Here is an 18,474-nt window from a genome sequence, read left to right on the forward strand (position 1 = left end):
CTTATATAGAGAATTATAATATTCTAATTAAAATAATAACAATAACAAAAGGGATATTAGTCAAGAGCAACTGGGTCAGGAGGAAGGGGAGGCAATAAAAAGGAAGGTTCTGGGGGAAAAGTTTGATCAAATAACTTTATCTGCATGTACAAATATAGCATAATGAATCCCATTATTATGTATAATTGTAATGCACCAATAAAGTTTTTAAAAAGATCCAAGTTGAAAGTACTTTGCAGAAAGCACTCCAATTATAAGATTAAAAAAGAGAGAGAGAGAGAGAGATTATGACTGTGAGCCAGGTGCATGCCTGTAATCCCAGTGGCTCAGAGGCTGAGACAGGATTGCTAGTTGAAAGCCAGCCTCAGCAACAATGAGGCACTTAGCAACTCAGTGAGACCCTGTCTCTAAATAAAATACAAAATAGGGCTTGGGATGTTATTCAGTACTTGAGTGCCCCTGAGTTCAACCCCTGGTACCAAAAAAGAAAAAAAAAAAAAAACAGATTATGACTATGAACAACAAAGGGGAAGAGAGTAAAACTAAAAATGGAAAATAACCCAGATATATAATTAATATATATAATAAATAACCCAATACCATATAATATATATATATAATTTAAAAACCCAGATATACAATTCTGAGCAGTAGCAAGGCAATGGGACTGAAGGTAACACACAAAAGGGATGTGAAAATATGCCAGATACGTTCAATTAGGGGCAAAGCAAAATTAATGATAAATGCAAATAAGCATTGGTGTTGGTCATAAATGAAGGACAACTAACACAGGTGAAGGACAACTAACATGACAAGTAACTCACGAAGCAGCAGAAGAAAATTCCATATAGTAACCAATACACAAAGACAGAGAAGGAAATAAATCCCTGAAATGCACAGTAAATGGAAAATATGATGACAAGTAAAAGTCCAAATATTTAAGAAAAAGTCTAAATATGCAACCCATATAATTTACTAACCTCAGCAATGAAAGACATAAAATGCTCAGGCTGATTTTTTTTAAAACTCTAACAATGTGCATCGTTTTTTACAAGATCCCTGTAACACGAAAAGAAAATTTTTAAAAAACTTTTTCAAAAAGAATGTATCATTCAAGACAGGCAAGGTTTAACTGCAGAAATAAATAATTAAAAATTCAGAGGCTGAGAATATTTACTGTACCCTAAATATGGTTGGGATAATAAATTTTGTTTTATCTTCACCAAAATTTTTTAAAAAATTATTTCTTAAAAAAATTCTTTATTCATCGAGGGTTGTAAAAGCTGTCCTTTGTAGACTCTTTGTTCCATGTACCTGCTATGTGCCCCGCACCAGATGATAAGAAGATTCTGCACATTAAAATAAAGAACAACATTGAGAACCTTGTTTATTAAAGTCATGACTGTGATTTTGCAGCTGAGATTTGGCACCTCCCACTCCCAGTTAAGCAGCTGTCCTCCCAGGCATCCGCTGGCTGAGGATTCATAAGGCTCAGCAGCACTGGGCATGGTGGTGTAACCCCAGCAGCTTGGGAGTCTGAGGCAGGAGAATTGGAACTTAAAAGCCAGCCTCAGCAACTTAGCAAGGCCCTAAGCAACTCAGCAAGACCTGTCTGTAAATAAAATATTTTTAAGAGGGGCTGGGGATATGGCTGGGTGGTTAAGCAGCCCTGGGTTCAATTCCTGAATGAATGAATGAATAATATAAGACTCAGCAGCACCTCTTTGTTTAAGAGTTAAGGTCCTTGGGCTGGTGCTGTAGCTCAATGACAGATCAGTTCCTAGCACTCTGGAGGCTCTGGTTTCAATCTCTAGCACTTCCCCCAAATGTGCTGCTGGCAGGATCTATGTCTCCCCGCCCTGCAATATTATATATTTCTGTGTTTAAACAGAGATTCAAACACAAATGAAGGCACGATGGTTGGAAACTGTTGATCCTCGGAATCATAAAAGCTAAAATGCAAGACAAAGGAAGGTTTTGGAAAGTGTGAGAACTGTGTTCTCGTGCATGAGCCTTTGTCTTAATGCCAAAGCAGTTACAGAGGGCTAAAGCCGGCAGCCAGGAGGCAGCGGGAGTTGCTGGGGCCTCGCTGGCTTCGCGCCATCGCAGGAAGTGGAACCCTGGCAGAAGACACACATAGGGCAGACAGCATAGGACAGAACAGCAGAGCACGGTGCAGCTGAGGAAAAACTCAGGTGGGCCAGAAAGAGAGTGTCCGGGAGAGGGGCCTGGGGCTTTAAAGGCGCAGCTGCAGGACTCCCAGTGCTCCAGAGCGCCTTACCCCTGGCAGGTGCGGTCCTTGCTATGCTCATTGGCATCCAGGCTCTGATCCTGTTTGACTTTCTTCAGGCCACGCAGACCCTTGAGTTGCGTGACCCAATCTACCAGAACACCTCCTTTCCTTCCTTAGTTCCCAGTCTTGGCCTGTGGGCTATGTCCCTGTCCTCCACCCTTCGCCCGCCCTCCACCCCTCCCCCGCCCAGCCCTGGCAAAGGGAGCCAAAATGTAAGGGCATAAGGGCAGAATGTTGGGAGGGATCCTGAGAGAAGAAGGGTTTATGCCAAAAACTCAGTCCCTGTCCCGAATGCTAATCCAATAAGGAGGACAGGTTTTGCTATGGTTATTTCAATTTCACAGGGAATGAGATAGCTACTGGCCTTTTGAGAATCCTAACAGTGTGTTCTGGGCTCTGCCATATGGTTCAATTGATACAGTACTGCAACATACAGTTTTCATATTTAACATAATATATATTCCGTGAGGCATTATAGTGTGTGTGTGTGTGTGTGTGTGTGTGTGTGGTGCTGAGTATTGAACCCAGAGCCTTTTGCATGTAATGCAAGCACTCTACTAACTGAGCTATATCCCCAGTCCACTTATATTGTATTTGAATGGACCCAGATACTAAAATAGAGGGATTTAATCTACATGTTGTGTGAGGTGGAATTCTTTCTGAAGGGAAGAGTTAAGATAGATAACATTTTTTGATTTCCCATATGGACACTCACCATTCTAGCCCCTAAAACCTCATGAGTTAAGCCTATTTCCCATACAGAGTTCTGAAATGGCCCCAAAATCCATTCTCATGGTGGGAGGTGATAATTCACCCTTGTATTAGTACATAAAGGTTTTGGAACCTATGTTATTTCTACAAACGTGAGTTAAATCATCCCCCTGAAAGAATGCCCCGCCTATATCTCTAGATTGAGTATCCATCAGTCCCCCATGAGATCCCTGTTTTCCTACAACAGAAAGATATTGTGGGTAAGGTGTAACACATTCAGACCCTTGTAACAATTTATGTGGAGGATTCCTGTGATTATGGTGAAAGCATAGGATCTGTTTAATGAATAATTAACATGAACTTCCTGCCAGGCTGAAGAGCCTCTGCCAGTGAGAGAAGTGAGCTGGCTTCTCAATCCTGTTTTCCAAGGATGGCATGAAGCCAGGTTTGAAGTTTGACATGGTAACAATATGAGTCATTGAGAGACACACAAAGTGGAAGTCGGGAGGAAAATCCTGAGAAATTAAACAAAAATTGTTGGGTGGACCCAGTAGTTACAAAGGACCTAGAAAAAGGTGATGGAATTAAGACAGATTGAAGAAGGGTATCAAACCATGTTACTGGGTGAGCAATAGCAGGCTGTGGAATAAGGGCCAAATAAATCTCTGGTATGATAAATACACATAAAATGAAAAGATACAATTGCTATGCTTATATTTGTGCATATTACAAAAACCAGCATGATAAACTTGTTAACGGGCTAGTAAGTCGATCTATTTTCCCCAATTGCTCCCCAGTTATTTCTGTTATTTTATCCATTTGTCCCCATAACAGAGAGTCTGCCTTCCATGCTCAAGTCTTCAACATGGTTGTCTGCAGAGATGGGACTCTCAGTGAACTCACCAGCTGCTTCTTGCCTCTGCTGTTTCAGATCCAGGTGACTGTTTGTGAAGTAAAAAATGAGATGTAGAAAACAGAAGGAGGAGAGATTTGGGTGGGGGTTAGGTCAGTCAATGATCCTTGAAGCCAGAGGTGTCAAATGAGGTCTAATGCTTCAGGAGGAGAAAGGTGAAGAGGGAGTAAATATGATAAACTTAATTCATCTCTGAGTAATGTTAAGGAAAGTTGAAAGGAAGTCTGGGAGAAGGACAGCAGGAGTTTTGGTTGTGAGTCATGGCAGCTTCCTCAGGAATGTCTGAGTTAACTAATGTAAAGTTGGATGGGGCCTGTGTAAAAAAACTGATAAGAGACATTAGGAAGCAAGTTTTGCACTGCTCAAGTGAATCCAGGAGGAGTGGCCTGTGGTAGGGGTAGTTAAAATGACTTCCAATGGGCCATCCCATTTTCCTTTTAAGGGGGCTCTGCATTGAGGAGGGGAAAGGTAGACTAAGTCCCCTACTGAAATAGGACTTCATGGGTCTCTGAAGATTGGAGCCGGGGAAGATAAGTGTGGGCATATTTCCAGAGGGCAGCCCTAAGGTAAGCTAAGAAAGTTTTAAGATATCAAGAGGAACACTAGGTAAATGAGGTTGAATGGTGGGGGGAAGGAGGGGTCACTCATACATAAGTTCAAAAGGGCTGCTTATGAGAGGTGGTTTTTGTTTGTTTGGATGGTTGGTTGATTTTTGGTGGATTTTGTTTTGTTTTGTTTTTTGCTTTTAGCAATGCTCAGATTTGGAGAAGGGCCAAAAGGCCAAAGCTCAGTCCAATCCAAATGAGTATCTATAGAAAATTTGGTTAAGGTTGCCTTTGGTTCTATTAGTGCTTTCAACTTTTCCTGGTTTCTATGGATGATATATGGAATGTGGAAGTTCCATTTTATATTTAAAATTTTAGCCAATTCTTGGGTAAGAGAGGAAGTAAACTCAGGGCCATTACTGGACTGGAGGCAGGCAGGTAAACCAAAGAGTGGAATTATTTCCTGGGAAAGTAGGGTTGCTATTGTGAAAGCCCTCTTATTGCTAGTTGGAAAAGTCTTGACCCATCCAGTAAATGTGTCTACCAAAGCCAGACTGAAGCACTTGCCTTGTGGAACTGAATGCACTATTGGAGAATGTCCTGGGTCAAAGAGATGCTCTTGAGTTATTAATCTCAGCTTTACAAATCAAAGATACAAAGGAATCACGCAACATCTTACTACCAGGAGACCATCTTGTCACTTACCAAATCTATTCTTCCAGAATACCATCCAAGACACACAAAAAAGACCAAACTGGTATGATAAATACACATAAAATGAAAAGATACAATTGCTATGTGATACTACTCTCGGTAATGTCTGTGATGGGTGAAAGCACCTTTAGAAAAAGATTAGTGTCTAAAGATTCAAAATGAATCAACAGTATTGTATAACAATATAATTCTCAACTCAGAAGCTGCCTCAAGATTGGGGGCATCTTTAGTTAATGTAATGTAACAGGAAAAGAAGGCCATGGATTTCATTTTATTAATTGTATTCACTCACAATCGACCTAAGGTCACCAGATATGTAGACACAGTGAGATTTTTGTTGTTGTTTATAGTCTTTAATTGAAGTGATGATAAAGGAAATAGATCTATTTAACAACAAAACCAAATTGCTATTTCTGTCTACTTTAGGAGGTGGCCCCAGGTACAGGATTCACATTTTGAGTGGCCACTTGTGGTGCAACTTTGATAATCCAGGCTTGTCTATGATTCTGGCAGTATAGTTGCTCTTCTCTACAATCCCAATAATCCATGCTTGGTGACCTTCACCATACTTGGGGGACTTTATTTCAGCACAGACCAAGCAGCTTGCTCATGTGGTAAACATATTAGAAGGCCTCCTGATGTCTCTGGGCAGGTTCCATGCATGAGACCATAGGCCTTGCTCACAGCAGCCATCTTGGCCAGCACAGGGAGGTTATGAATCAAATAACATGTCATTTGTCAGTTGCTTGTCTAGATTCTGAGCATGGCGCAAGATCCCAAAGCCTGTGATGTCAGTGGCTGCGTGGACATTGAACGTGTGCATGAGTCTGTCCTGTACGTGTCCTGTTGAGCCGTGCCATATTCATCACTGCTTCTTGGTATACCAATTCTACATTTTCTTGGGTGACTAGTAGCTTAATTTTATTCCATTTTTCAGGAATATCCAGCCACTGGTGCACAGCAACAGGGACTTGTGTCCCCAGAGGTTTTGTCAACACAAGCACATCCCCTGGTACTGCGTTATCTGGCATGATAAATTCATTAGGCTGGCAGACAGTTGTAGCAACTTCTCCCAGAACAAGCCAGGGGTTTAATATTGTTTGGCCATCAGTTACAGACATCCCTGCTTCCTCAGCTGCATCTTTAAAACCCTGTATAATTAGGGGCATCACATTATCCCTTTCCTGTCGGTCATTTTATTACTGACTACAGGGAGCATCAGTATATTGTCACATTCTGTGCCCCCATTCCATAGAGGTCATGCTATTCTGTGGACATTGACACATGCTATTCTGCCCATCATGTAAGGGTCATCTACAATAGGATAAATGTAATCTGTGGTTTGAACCAAGGAAAGGCCACTATGCCTCAAAAGAACGATGCAAGTATCCATTCTGATGCCAAGCCTTGGCATAACAGCTCCCAGAAACTGTTCATCTTCTTGGAAGTGGTTCTCTTGTAAAGACTCCAGCAACTTCTGCAGGACATCTTGGGGCACTTTGCAGCCTGTGCCCTTCAGTTCAGTAAACCTGGTTAACCGGAAGCTCTTATCCAATTCATAACTTTCTGGGTTAAAGGACTCCCGTATAGACATTGTTCCTTACAGGTTAGCCCCTTCCCTCCCTCTCTCTTGTTTGGCTGGGATTTTTACTTCTGATCCACCTACCTCCAGGCCCGGCACATGCAGAGGGGTGGACATTGTGGCATGTGCCCAGGATCCAGGCGCTTTCCATGAGGCCCATGGCACAGGCAGCCCATCCCCAAGGACTGCACTTGGAATACCTTAAGTCTCAGGCTGCCATCTTCAAAGGAACAACAGGCCCATCCTGCTCTTTCTGTGGCGCTATGCTGCTGGCTGGTGGCAAAGGAGGAGAGGCACTGCCAGCTAAGCCCTGCCAACTCAGGCCATCCAGGTGGAGCCGTGGGTGGTGGGAAGCCCAAGGGGTCCACAGGCTGGACTGGTACCTGCTGCCTACTGGACAGGCAGGGCGCCCAGGTCCATCAGGCCTGTAGGGCTAGGTGCTGGTAGGTACTTTACCCAGACAGGGAGCTGGCTGTGCACAAAAATGTTGGCAGACAAAAAAAATTAACCCCTGCGTGGCCACCCTCCCCCTCCACTCCTCCCCTGGTGCCTCATTCTTGGTCTGTGGTTCCTGGCCTTGCTGGCCTTTTCTACTATACAATGCCCTTTACAGTGTAAGACTGTCTCCTTGTGGGGCAAATTTTTATGTAGCTAGTATTAAAGGGGTTCTTGTCTGAGTTAGGGAGCCCCTCTCCCTCCAGATTAAAATGTTAGAATAAATAATATTGTATATGTATTTGGAATCCATAAAATATTGACTGATTTTTCCCTGGCTAATGATAAAGCTTACATGAGGGCTGTAATGACACCCGCTTCCTTCACAGAAAAGTCTTACCTGGGCTTCTCTAGAAATCTCCACCATGGCTGATTTTAGGACTGTCAGCAAAAGAGTCTCTACCAAAGAGTTCAATGTAGATAAACTTCCTATTTTCGTGTTGCCCTGTTTTACTTGGCCACTGGCCAGGAAGAAATCAGCACTCCAGGTGCTGGACACCCCCTTACTAGTTTTTCACAAACATGTATATCCAGTATAGTAGTTTGTAGAAATATGTAAACAAAGCCTCTGACCTTCAGCTGTGCTTCACAAAGTGTGATAAGGAAGACAGATCCTTTTACAAAACCTCTGGCCTTGAGCCAGAGCTTCACAGAGATGTCAACATTTCTAAGATAAGAGAAGTTAGCAACTGGGCTCCATGGTAACAGCTGGCAGGGGGAGGAAAGGAGGGGGAAAAGAAACTCTCCCCTTCTCAGGTGTTGTCCTTGAAGGGTTAACTTGCCCAAAACAGTGAAAGAAAAAAACTGCTTTTATGGGAACTTCTGTGGACTGTGAACTTCTGAGACCCTCCCCTTACATGCTGGGTATAAAATTCTGGAACTACCTGAACTCAGGGTTCAGTGGGTTGATTGATTACAGCAAAAGCTGTGTCCTCTGAACCTGGCTGCAGCCAATTAAAACTGTTTCCTGCTATCTTTGGTGCCTTGCCTTGTCTGTCCCTGCAACAGGGCCACTAACTCAGCTTGCTGCGAGGTGGTCTCTGGGAATAGGGAGATAATTCTAATATCTGGGTAAGAAACAGAAGAATCTGCTGTAACTTTTCCTTGAATTATAGCATAACCAGCAAGATAGGGGGGATGTTTCTGGGAGTTTCTAAGTATGAACCAGTCAAGGGAGTAAGGTAATTGCTGATCCATTATGTGAGAAAATGGACTCATCAAAAAGTCCAGAATGTCTGAATAAGAATGAGAAATTATAGGAGCAGAGGGGTTTGTTGGGAGCAGAGTGCCTGGGTTTAGTGAGGAATCTTGCTGAAAGGTAGTTAGGGGATCCAGGAGTTGTGCGTGCAGTAATTGGACTGCAGTTGGGGGAAGGGATAAAAATGAATGATGACTAAGGAGATCTGAGAGGGAGTGTATAGTAAGAACAGTAATGGGTTATATAATGTGAATTTTCTTGGCTTGAGGATCATTAGAGCTGATGTTGCTAAAATCTTGAGGTGTTGGGGACAGCTTTGATAAACTAAGTCGAATTGTTTGGGTAGGAATGCAAAAGGATGGAGGTGGGGGTATTGTCATGGCACTCCCTCCTCTACAGAAAATCTTTACTAAGCTTCTCCAGAAATCTTCATCATAATTGATCTTAGGACTATCAGTAGAAGATCCTCTACAAAATAGTTCAATGTAGTTAAACTTCCTATTTCCTATTGCTCTAGCTTACTTGGTCACTGGCCTAGATGTGATCAGCACTCTAGTGCTGAACACCCCTTAACTAGTGTTTCACAAAGACTTATGGACTATCTAGAATGAGTAACATATAGAATAGTTTGTAGAAGTGTTTTTGCAAATGCAAAGTGTGATAAGATAGATCCTTTAACTGGGCCTCTGGCCTTGAGCCAGAGCTTCACTGAGTTGTTTACATTTCAAATATAAGAGAAGATGTTATTAATTGGGCTCCATGGTAACAGCTGACAGGGGGAGGAAAGAATGTGGAGAAGAAGCTCTCCCCTTCTCAGGTGCTGTCCTTGAAGGGTGAACTTGCCCAGAACACAGTGAAAGAAAAACAGAGATAGATAAATTGTGGTATAAAGGTGTATTAAGAATTGTAATGCAAAAAAATAATAATAATAAGAGAGCTCATGTATAATGGCATAATTTGGTGTGAACATACTTTATATACAGAGTTATGAAAAACTGTGCTGTGGATGGATAATTATGATTGTAATGCATTCCATTATTGTCATGTATGTAAGAAATTTTAAAAAAAAAAAGAAAAGAAAAACCTGCTTTTGTGTAAACTTCTGGTGACTGTGAACTGTGAAGCCCTTTCTCTTACACACTGAGAATAAGTTCTCAAACTGCCTGAACTCAGGGTTCAGGGGGATTAATTGATTATAGAAAAAGTTCTATCCACTAAACCTGGCTGCAGCCAAATAAAACTGCTTCCTGCTGCCCTGGGTGTCCTGACTCATCTGTCCCCTACAACAGTATCTCCTGACTTCTGGTAAATAATTCCCAAAGCTTATTTGTGTTCTGAGTTGAGGGCCAGGAAAAAGGGATTATTGGGGTTTGGTATATAAATAATTGAAAATTTGGGCTGGGAGTATTAGTTCAGTTGGTAGAGTGCTTGCCTTGCATGCACAAGGCCCTGGGTTAAAGCCCAGTACAAAAAAAAAAAAAAAAAAACTGAAGATTTTAGGAAGGAATTCTGAAGGGCAGAAATGGTAGAGGAAAAAGAATGGGGAGATGGAAGGGAATCTGAAAGATTTCCCTTGGATGCCTCATAAAGAGGTTTGGCTATGAGGGAGAATTTTGGTGTCCAGATATGAGAGTAGTTTAAAAGGCCTAAGAGGACAGCATGTCTCTTTTGGTGGTTGGTAGGGGAATGGCCTTTAAGGCTTGGAGTCTCTCTGGGGGAATATTATAGGAGGTGTGGGTTAAAGGATAGCTCAATATTGTACCCGAGAGGAACAGAGTTGGGCCTTAGACTGAGAAACCTGATACCCCAGAGGGCCAGGGAGTTAAGAAGGGAGATAGTGTAACATGTGGGATATTCTAGTGAAGGCCTACAGAGCAGAAGGTCATCTACATACTGTATAAGATGGCTAGAGAATAAATTTAGGTAACCAGGTCGAGTTGGAGAGCTTGGCCAAAGTGGTGGGGGCTATCTCAGAAGACATATGGGAGGATGGTCCAGTTGAGCTGCTCCAAGTAGTTAGTGTCTGGGTCTATCCAAGTAAAGGCAAAAAGTGGGCATGAGTCTGGATCGAGAAGAATAGTAAAGAAGGCCTCTTCCAGTCTCATACTGAGAAATGTGTGGTGGAGGTTGAGATATGAGATAAAAGGGTGTCAGTGTTGGGCACTACAGGGTATGTGGGAACAATGGCCACATGAGCCATAGCTGGCCATTGGATTTCTTTACTCCAAGAATGGGCGAGTTATGAAGTGAGGTGTTTGGTATAAGAAGTTTGCCCTGCAATAACTGGGAGATGATGGGCTTTAAACCTCTGAGGGTTAAGGGAGTTAGAGGATATTGGGGAAGGATTACATAATGGATGGTGTCTCTTAACTGGATATGAATCAGGGAATGATGTCTTGTTATTGTAGGTTGTGAAGTATCCCAGACTGTGGGGTTAATCACAGAAAGTAAAGAACAATCAAAAGGCTTACGGGGGTTCCAGGACATGGTCTGGTGTCAGGGCACATGTCTAAACTAATCAAGGTCACTCCAAGTGAATGTGGGGACTAAATAAAGACACAGACACAGAAAGTACCTTTTCTTTGGGTTCAGTGACCGCTTCTCAGCCACAGCTCCCACAAGGAGGGCAAGGCAAGCAAGAAAAAGAAGGAGCATGCCTTGAACTTGGGTTTTATTGGAGAGAAGCCATTCAAATGAGGCAAGGGGCCAAGTTTCAGGGGGTTAGTCTAGCTAACTGATGTCTGGCTGTCAGCAGATTGACATCTTGGAAGATCATGCCCATCTCATGTGCTGCTGTGTGATAATCAAAGGCAGAGCAAGCGAAAGGGACACATATGTGCACAGCCCAGACAGAGCACCAGCATTAGTCCAGTTCACTTTGTGCACTCAAAATGCTCACAGCTCACACACACAGCCTATGCCTGTCTCGCCACATCTCCCCCTTTCGTAACTTATAAATGCAATTGGGGAATTATATCTTCCAGTCATTGGATTCTTGGTCCGAGGCCATTGTAGCCTAATATTGAGACACAAAAAGGATTAGTACAAAAAAACATTCCAATAACACATCATATAGAATGTTTCAACATATTTTTAGAATTAAAGACACTTAATTAACTTCAAAGGACCCAGGTATTATTATTATTACTCTGCCAAGCACTCGTCAGAAGATTATTAATCTTTTCCCAATTTTATTGGGAAGCATTGTATTTGGTCATAGTAACACAGACATATTTATAGTCAGCATGGCATTCAAACCTTTCCTAAAACCAAAGAGCAGAGGGCTCATTATTCATTATAGTGGCTTCTCGAGTGTGCAATGTAGTTCCAATTTTTCCATCAGCACTTATTTGACTATGAAGAATCTTGGAAGTAATTTAAGTCAAATTATTAAGAAAATTTATATTTTGTAGCTTGTAAAACATAGCCATAAAGGCTGTAATTGTAGAAACAATGAATAATATTTAAAGTAGTCACTTCAAGAATCATGAGATCAAGAGTTTGCACAGGCTATTGTGAATAAAGTAGTTTTCCTAATTTCTCTTTCAGTGGATTCTTCACTGCTACACAGGAATCCTTTTGATTTATGGGTGTTGATTTTATATCCTGCTACTTTGCTGAATTCATTTATTTGTTCTAGAAGTTTTCTGGTGGAATTTTTTGAATCTCCTAGATATAGAATCATGTCATCAGCAAATAGTGATATTTTAAGTTCTTCTTTATCTATTTGTATCCATTTAATTTCTTTTTATTTTCTTCTATCTAATTGCTCTGGCTAGAATTTCAAGGATGATAATGAATAGAAGTGGTGAAAGAGGAATCCTGTCTTATTCCAGTTTTTAGCGGGAATGTTTTCAATGTTTCTTCATTTAGAATGATGCTGACCTTAGGTTTAGCATATATAGCTTTTACACTGCTGAGGTATATTCCTACTATCCCTAGTTTTTCTAGTGTTTTGAACATGAAGGTGTGCTTTGTTTTGTCAAATGCTTTTTCTGCATTTATTGAGATAATCATATGATTCTTGTTCTTAAGTCTATTAATATCATATATTATGTTTATTGATTTCCATATGTTGAACCAACCCTGCATCCCTGGGATGAATCCCACTTGATCATATCTTTTTAATATGTTTTTGTATACAATTTGCAGAATTTTATTGAAAATTTTTGCCTCTATGTTCAACAGGGATATTGGTCTGAAGTTTTCTTTCCTTGATGGGTCTTTTTCTGGTTTTGGTATTAGGGTGATATTAGCCTTGTAGAATGAGTTTGGAAGGATTCCCTCCTTTTCTTTTTCATGGAATACTTTGAGGAGTTTTGGTGTTAATTCTTCTTTGAAAGTGTTATAGAACTCGGCTAAGAATCCATCTGGTTCTGGCTTTTCTTGGTTGGTAAGCTTTTGATGGCATTTTTTATTTCATTATTTGAAACTGATCTATTTAAATCATGTATGGCCTCCTTATTTAGTTTGGGTAGGTCATATGCTTCTAGAAATTTTTCAATGTTTTTGATATTTTCTATTTTATTAGAGTATAAATTTTCAAAATAGTTTCTTTTATTACCTTTATTATCTTTTATTATTATCTTTATTTTATTATTAATTATCTTCTGTATTTCAGATGTGTCCGTTGTGATATTTCTTTCTTCGTCCTGTATTTTAGTAATTTGAGTTTTATCTCTTTTTCTCTTTGTTAGCATGGCCAGGGGTTTATCTATTTTATTTATTTTTTCAAAGAATCACCTTTTTGTTTCGTCAATTTTTTTAATCATTTCTTTTGTTTCAATTTCATTTATTTCAGTTCTGATTTTAATTATTTCCTGTCTTCTACTTCTTTTGGTATTGATTTGTTCTTCTTTCTATAGGGCTTTAAAATGCCTGGGAATCAATCTAACAAAAGGAGTGAAAATCGTCTACAATGAAAACTACAGAACATTAAAGAACGAAATTTAAGAAAACCTCATAAGATGGAAAGATCTCCCATGCTCCTGGATAAGCGGAATTAATATTGTCAAAATGGCCATACTACTAAAAGTGTTATACAGATTTAATGCACTTCCTATTAAAATTCCAATGACATTCTTCATCGAATTAGAAAAAGCAATCATTAAATTTATTTGGAAAACTAAGAGATCCAGAATAGCTAAAGCAATCCTTAGCAAGAAGTGAAGCAGGAAGCTTCATTGACAGACCTTAAACTATACTACAGAGCTATACTAACAAAAACAGCATACTATTGGCACCAAAATAGACTTGTAGACCAATGGTACAGAATAGAGGACACAGAGACATACCCAAATAAATATGGTTATGTCATACTAGACAAAGGTGCCAAAAACATTCACTGGAGAAAAGATAGTCTATTCAATAAATGGTACTGGCAAAACTGGAAATCCATATGTAGCAAAATGAAATTAAACCTCTATCCCTCACCCTGCACAAAAATCAACTCAAAGTGGATCAAAGACTTAGGTACTAAAACAGAGACCTTGCACATATCAGAAGAAAAAATAGGCCCAAATCGTCACCACATCAGCCTAGGATCTGACTTCCTTAACAAGACTCCTAAAGCACAAGAAGTAAAATCAAGAATTATTAAATGGGATGGATTCAAATTAAAGAGCTTTTCCTCAGCAAAGGAAACAATAAAGTGAGGGAAGCGCTTACAGATTGGGAGAAAATCTTTACCACATCCACCTCCAATAAAGCATTAATCTCTAGGATATATAAACAACTCAAAATTTTGAGCACCAAAAAATAATAATAATAATAACCCAATCAATAAATGGGCTAAGGAACTGAATGGTCACTTTACAGAAGAAGAAATACAAATGATCAATAAATGTATGGAAAAGTGTTCAGCATCTCTAGTACTTAGAGAAATGCAAATCAAAACTACTCTAAGATTTCATCTCACTCCTATTAGAATGGCAAACATCAAGAATACAGGCAAAAATAAATGTTGCCAAGGATGTGGGGGAAAAAGGTACACTTATACATTACTGGTGGGACTGCAAATTAGTGCAACCACTATGGAAAGTGGAGATTCCTCAAAAAAATTGTGACTGGAACCACCATTTAACCCAGCTATCCCATTCCTTGGTTTATACCCAAAGGACTTAAAATTAGCATACTATAGTGACTCAGCCACATCAATGCTTACAGCAGCTCAATTCACAATAGCTAGACTATGGAACCAACCTAGGTGTCCCTGAATAGATGAATGAATAAAGAAAATATGGCATATATACTCAACATATACTCAGCTTTAAAGAAGCATAAAATTACAGAATTTGCCAGTAAATGGTTGGAGTTGGAGAATATCATGCTAAGCGAAATAAGCCAATCCCAAAAAACCAAAGGCCGAATGTTTTCTCTAATATGCGGATGCTAATTCACAATAAGGCAGGGGTCACTAGGGAAGAATATTGTTACCTTAGATTAGGCAGAGGGAAGTGATGAGAGGGGAGGGGTGGGGATGTAAGGATAGGAAAGATATTAGAATGAAACAGACATTATTACTGTTTGTATATATGTGACTGCATGCCCAATATGGTTCTGCAACATGTACACTCAGGAAAATGATGTTATATCCTATCCATGTATATCAAAGTGCATAAATGCATTCTATTGTCATGTAAAACTAATTAAAACAAATAAAAAGAATTAAAAAAAAGAGTTTGCCCAGATCTACTTAATTGGCATTCATGTATTTCAAAGCCTGCATGTTAACTTCAGCATGCCAAATGGCAATAGAACAATGGAACATTGAGGAAGGATCAATGTCTTTTTCTTTTAATATAACTAGTGGTACAATTAGGTAAGTTGTATTTTTTATAGGTTACAGGATATTTAATCATCCTTTCTCTTAGTTCTCACATTTAAGGAGTCTTTAAGTCTGTCAATAATGCAAAAATGCTGAAGGCAGAAGTTACACATCAAACATCTTTTTGGAAGCTATCTCAATGAGGGTTAAAGTTTCTATGAGTTATGGTATACTCATGTAATTCTAGGAGACCAGACTAAAATATATCCACTATTTATAGACACCTTATTTTATACTGGCAATCATTTGCACAATCCACCCACTTAGGAAAGATGCCAATTTCTATTGTAGATGATTAGCCAATAATACATTGGTGTAAATAACTGGCCTGTATAGGAAAATTCTATTTCAACAATCTTTCTATTTTGACAATTGTCCAGATATATAGTCTTAATTTCTAAGAAACAGCATGATTAACTGGTTTAGGTTTGTTATATGCTGTCTTTTTCTCAAAAGATACTCCCAGGCAGCCTGTTTGCCATAGGATCAACATATAAGTATAACTGACCACTATAGTCAGTATAATTAGTCTAGTTACATGGGTGAACTTTCCAGTCCACATTGCAATGCACACTAAAAGTGAACTTGAGAGATGGGTCCACAGAAGTCTCTTCATAATTTTTTTACTTATCTGACAAGCTCGTGAAGCTACTTGGCTGTAAACTCTACAGCTGGAAATTTACCTTCCTGTGCCAGGTTTTTCAGTTATTTTCATGATGACAGGTTTAAACTCTCCTTTGAAATCTGATTTAATTTACTGGATCATGTTCAGTAACAGTAAGACTTTTAATATCACAATTTACGTAAAATTTTGAAATATGTAAGATCCAGTATGTGCATATAGGGTCCTGTTTTTCCCCCTTTCTTTATTTAATAAAATTGAATTCAGCCATAGTATAATTAGTTTAAGTTATAGACAATAGTACAGTATTTAAATAATAAGAAAGGATCTATTATCTCTAGCTGGTCATAAAACTTGACAAAAGTCATCTACTAGTTATGTTAAGTTGAACATTAATGGATTGGAAAGGGACCATGTCAAGTAGAAATTTAGCCTTCACTAATTGTACAACTTAATTTTGAAGAATATAATAAGCTGTATATAAAACTTGTACTTTGAAATTAGCTTTAGATTAACTTAAATAATAATCTTAATTTGGGATGAGGCTAGAGACAGAGTTTTTAACTTAGGAGTGGTGGTCTTTATCAGGGGCATGAGAAAAATATAGACATCTATCCAAAATAGGATGTACACATTAAATAAGCCAAGAAAAGATATTTTGTTTTTTACCATTAAGAAAAAAAATGAAATAGAAACATGAATAGTCCTTTATTTACCAATCTATAAAAAACTGTTCTTATTGTTATCAAACTTAGTGTTGACTTAAGTGTGTAGAATTAGTATCTTAAATATTAAAGTGGGGGCCGGGGCTGTGGCTCAGCAGTAGAGCACTCCGCTTGCATGTGTGGAGCCCTGGGTTCAATCTTCAGTACCGCATAAATTAAACAAAGGTATTGCATCCTCCTACAACTAAAATAAAATATATTAAAAAAGAAAGAGCCAAAAAAATTTTTTAAAATATTAATGGGTAAAAACAAGTCAACAGTATGGTTTAAGACAGTAATTTAATTTAGAATTTTATATGATATTGAGCTAGCAATGACATATTGATGGATTTATGTCAAAATAATTTTTACATATAAAAAACAGTTGTATTTTGTGTAGCAATATTAGCTCGAACAATTATGTGTGATTTATTGTTTTAATAATTTCAAAAATATCAATGTTTATAGGACATTACCTCATTATTAACATTGAGAAAAAGTCTATCATGTTAAATTTCTTATTGAAATAAGCTATCGGCATTTTTTTTTTTTTTTTTTAGAGAGAGAGAATTTTTTTAATATTTATTTTTCAGTTTTCGGCAGACACAACATCTTTGTTTGTATGTGGTGCTAAGGATCAAACCTGGGCCACACTCATGCCAGGTGAGCGCGCTACCGCTTGAGCCACATCCCCAGCCCAAGCTATCAGCTTTTGAGCTGATTTATTTATAGCTACCTGTCTAATATTTTAGGGATAACTATTTTCAGAGTCATTTTTTTCTCAGTGATAAACTTATTTTTAACTAGGAGTGCACTCTTATATGTGATGTCATGTGATGTAGCTGAAATAAGATCCTTGTGTATATTATATTTATTTCTTATAATTACATAGTTAGAATTGAAAAGAATAAGGATTTCTTGGTCATCACCAGAACATTGTGAGAAAATTGACCCAGGTTGCTGGCTTCTGTTCCTGCAGGAGCAAAATGTATCCTCATAACCTCCAAAAATAAAACATAAGCAAGCATATTTATCTCTTATAATTGCTACATCTGCAACTTCTCTTAATAATACAGCTATAAAGAAAAAATTAGGTTATTTAACTTTGAGAACAAGTGAGGCCTGATCAGGGCTGCAATGTAGGTGCCTGTTGAACCATATTTTGTGTGGAAAAAGAAATCTTTCTTAGTGGGAATGCATTAAAATTATGAAGATTTCCTTTTTTTTTAACAGATGGGTACAGGTTTCTTAATTCCAGTTGCCAGTGTGAGACATAAAGTATGGGTTAATAAATAGGAGGCGGGCCCAGAAGCCCCATTTGAGTGACAGAGGAAGAACCAATGGAAAACCTGAGTAAAATGCGGGAGGTGGGACTTATCCACCATGTTGCGCCTCCCCCCCCCCCCCCCCGCCCCCATGTAGCTGGAGAACTCTTCAGGGTTTTCTATAGACCAGAGTTTTACCTGAAATTTTGGGATTTTTATCTCCTGCATGGTTTGATCTGACCCTAGCAGTCCTGGTTGTATTTCGCCAGGCCAGGTGGCTTGTGCCTGGAGCCTTGCATCTTTCATGTTGCTCCCGACTACCCCAAGTGGTTGCCTTAGTAACCTGGGAAGCCAGGAGCCAATGGGCGTGGCCACTGTGACCAATGGCTGATGCTCTTGCTGAGGCCTGTGGCCACCTAAGGCAGGGTAGCAAATCAAGCATTACCGGAATTAGCCACTGCGCCTGGCGCCCACGCAGAAATCCTTGGTGCTGCGCTGTTTGGTGCTTGGTCATTTCTCCGCCTATGTTCGTCCCGCTGGAGCGGGAGCTTGTGGCTGGCAACTTGTGTCCATGTCCCCTGGGGTCGCAGGGATCGCGGAGGTCCA

At 39.4% G+C, this 18,474-nt stretch overlaps 1 protein-coding gene, 1 long non-coding RNA gene and 1 pseudogene across 2 annotated transcripts in view; all 3 read right to left on the reverse strand.

Moving 5' to 3' along the window:
• The window catches only part of LOC114095954 (uncharacterized), a 288,590-nt gene that overhangs the window by 66,949 nt on the left and 203,167 nt on the right, over nucleotides 1-18,474 (reverse strand). The window lies entirely within an intron of this gene.
• The window catches only part of LOC139706035 (uncharacterized), a 70,525-nt gene that overhangs the window by 10,488 nt on the left and 41,563 nt on the right, over nucleotides 1-18,474 (reverse strand). The window lies entirely within an intron of this gene.
• LOC114095948 (selenide, water dikinase 1 pseudogene) lies at nucleotides 5,420-7,123 on the reverse strand (annotated as a pseudogene).

This window comes from Marmota flaviventris, chromosome 6 (genome assembly GCF_047511675.1).
Source record: "Marmota flaviventris isolate mMarFla1 chromosome 6, mMarFla1.hap1, whole genome shotgun sequence".
NCBI lineage: Eukaryota > Metazoa > Chordata > Mammalia > Rodentia > Sciuridae > Marmota > Marmota flaviventris.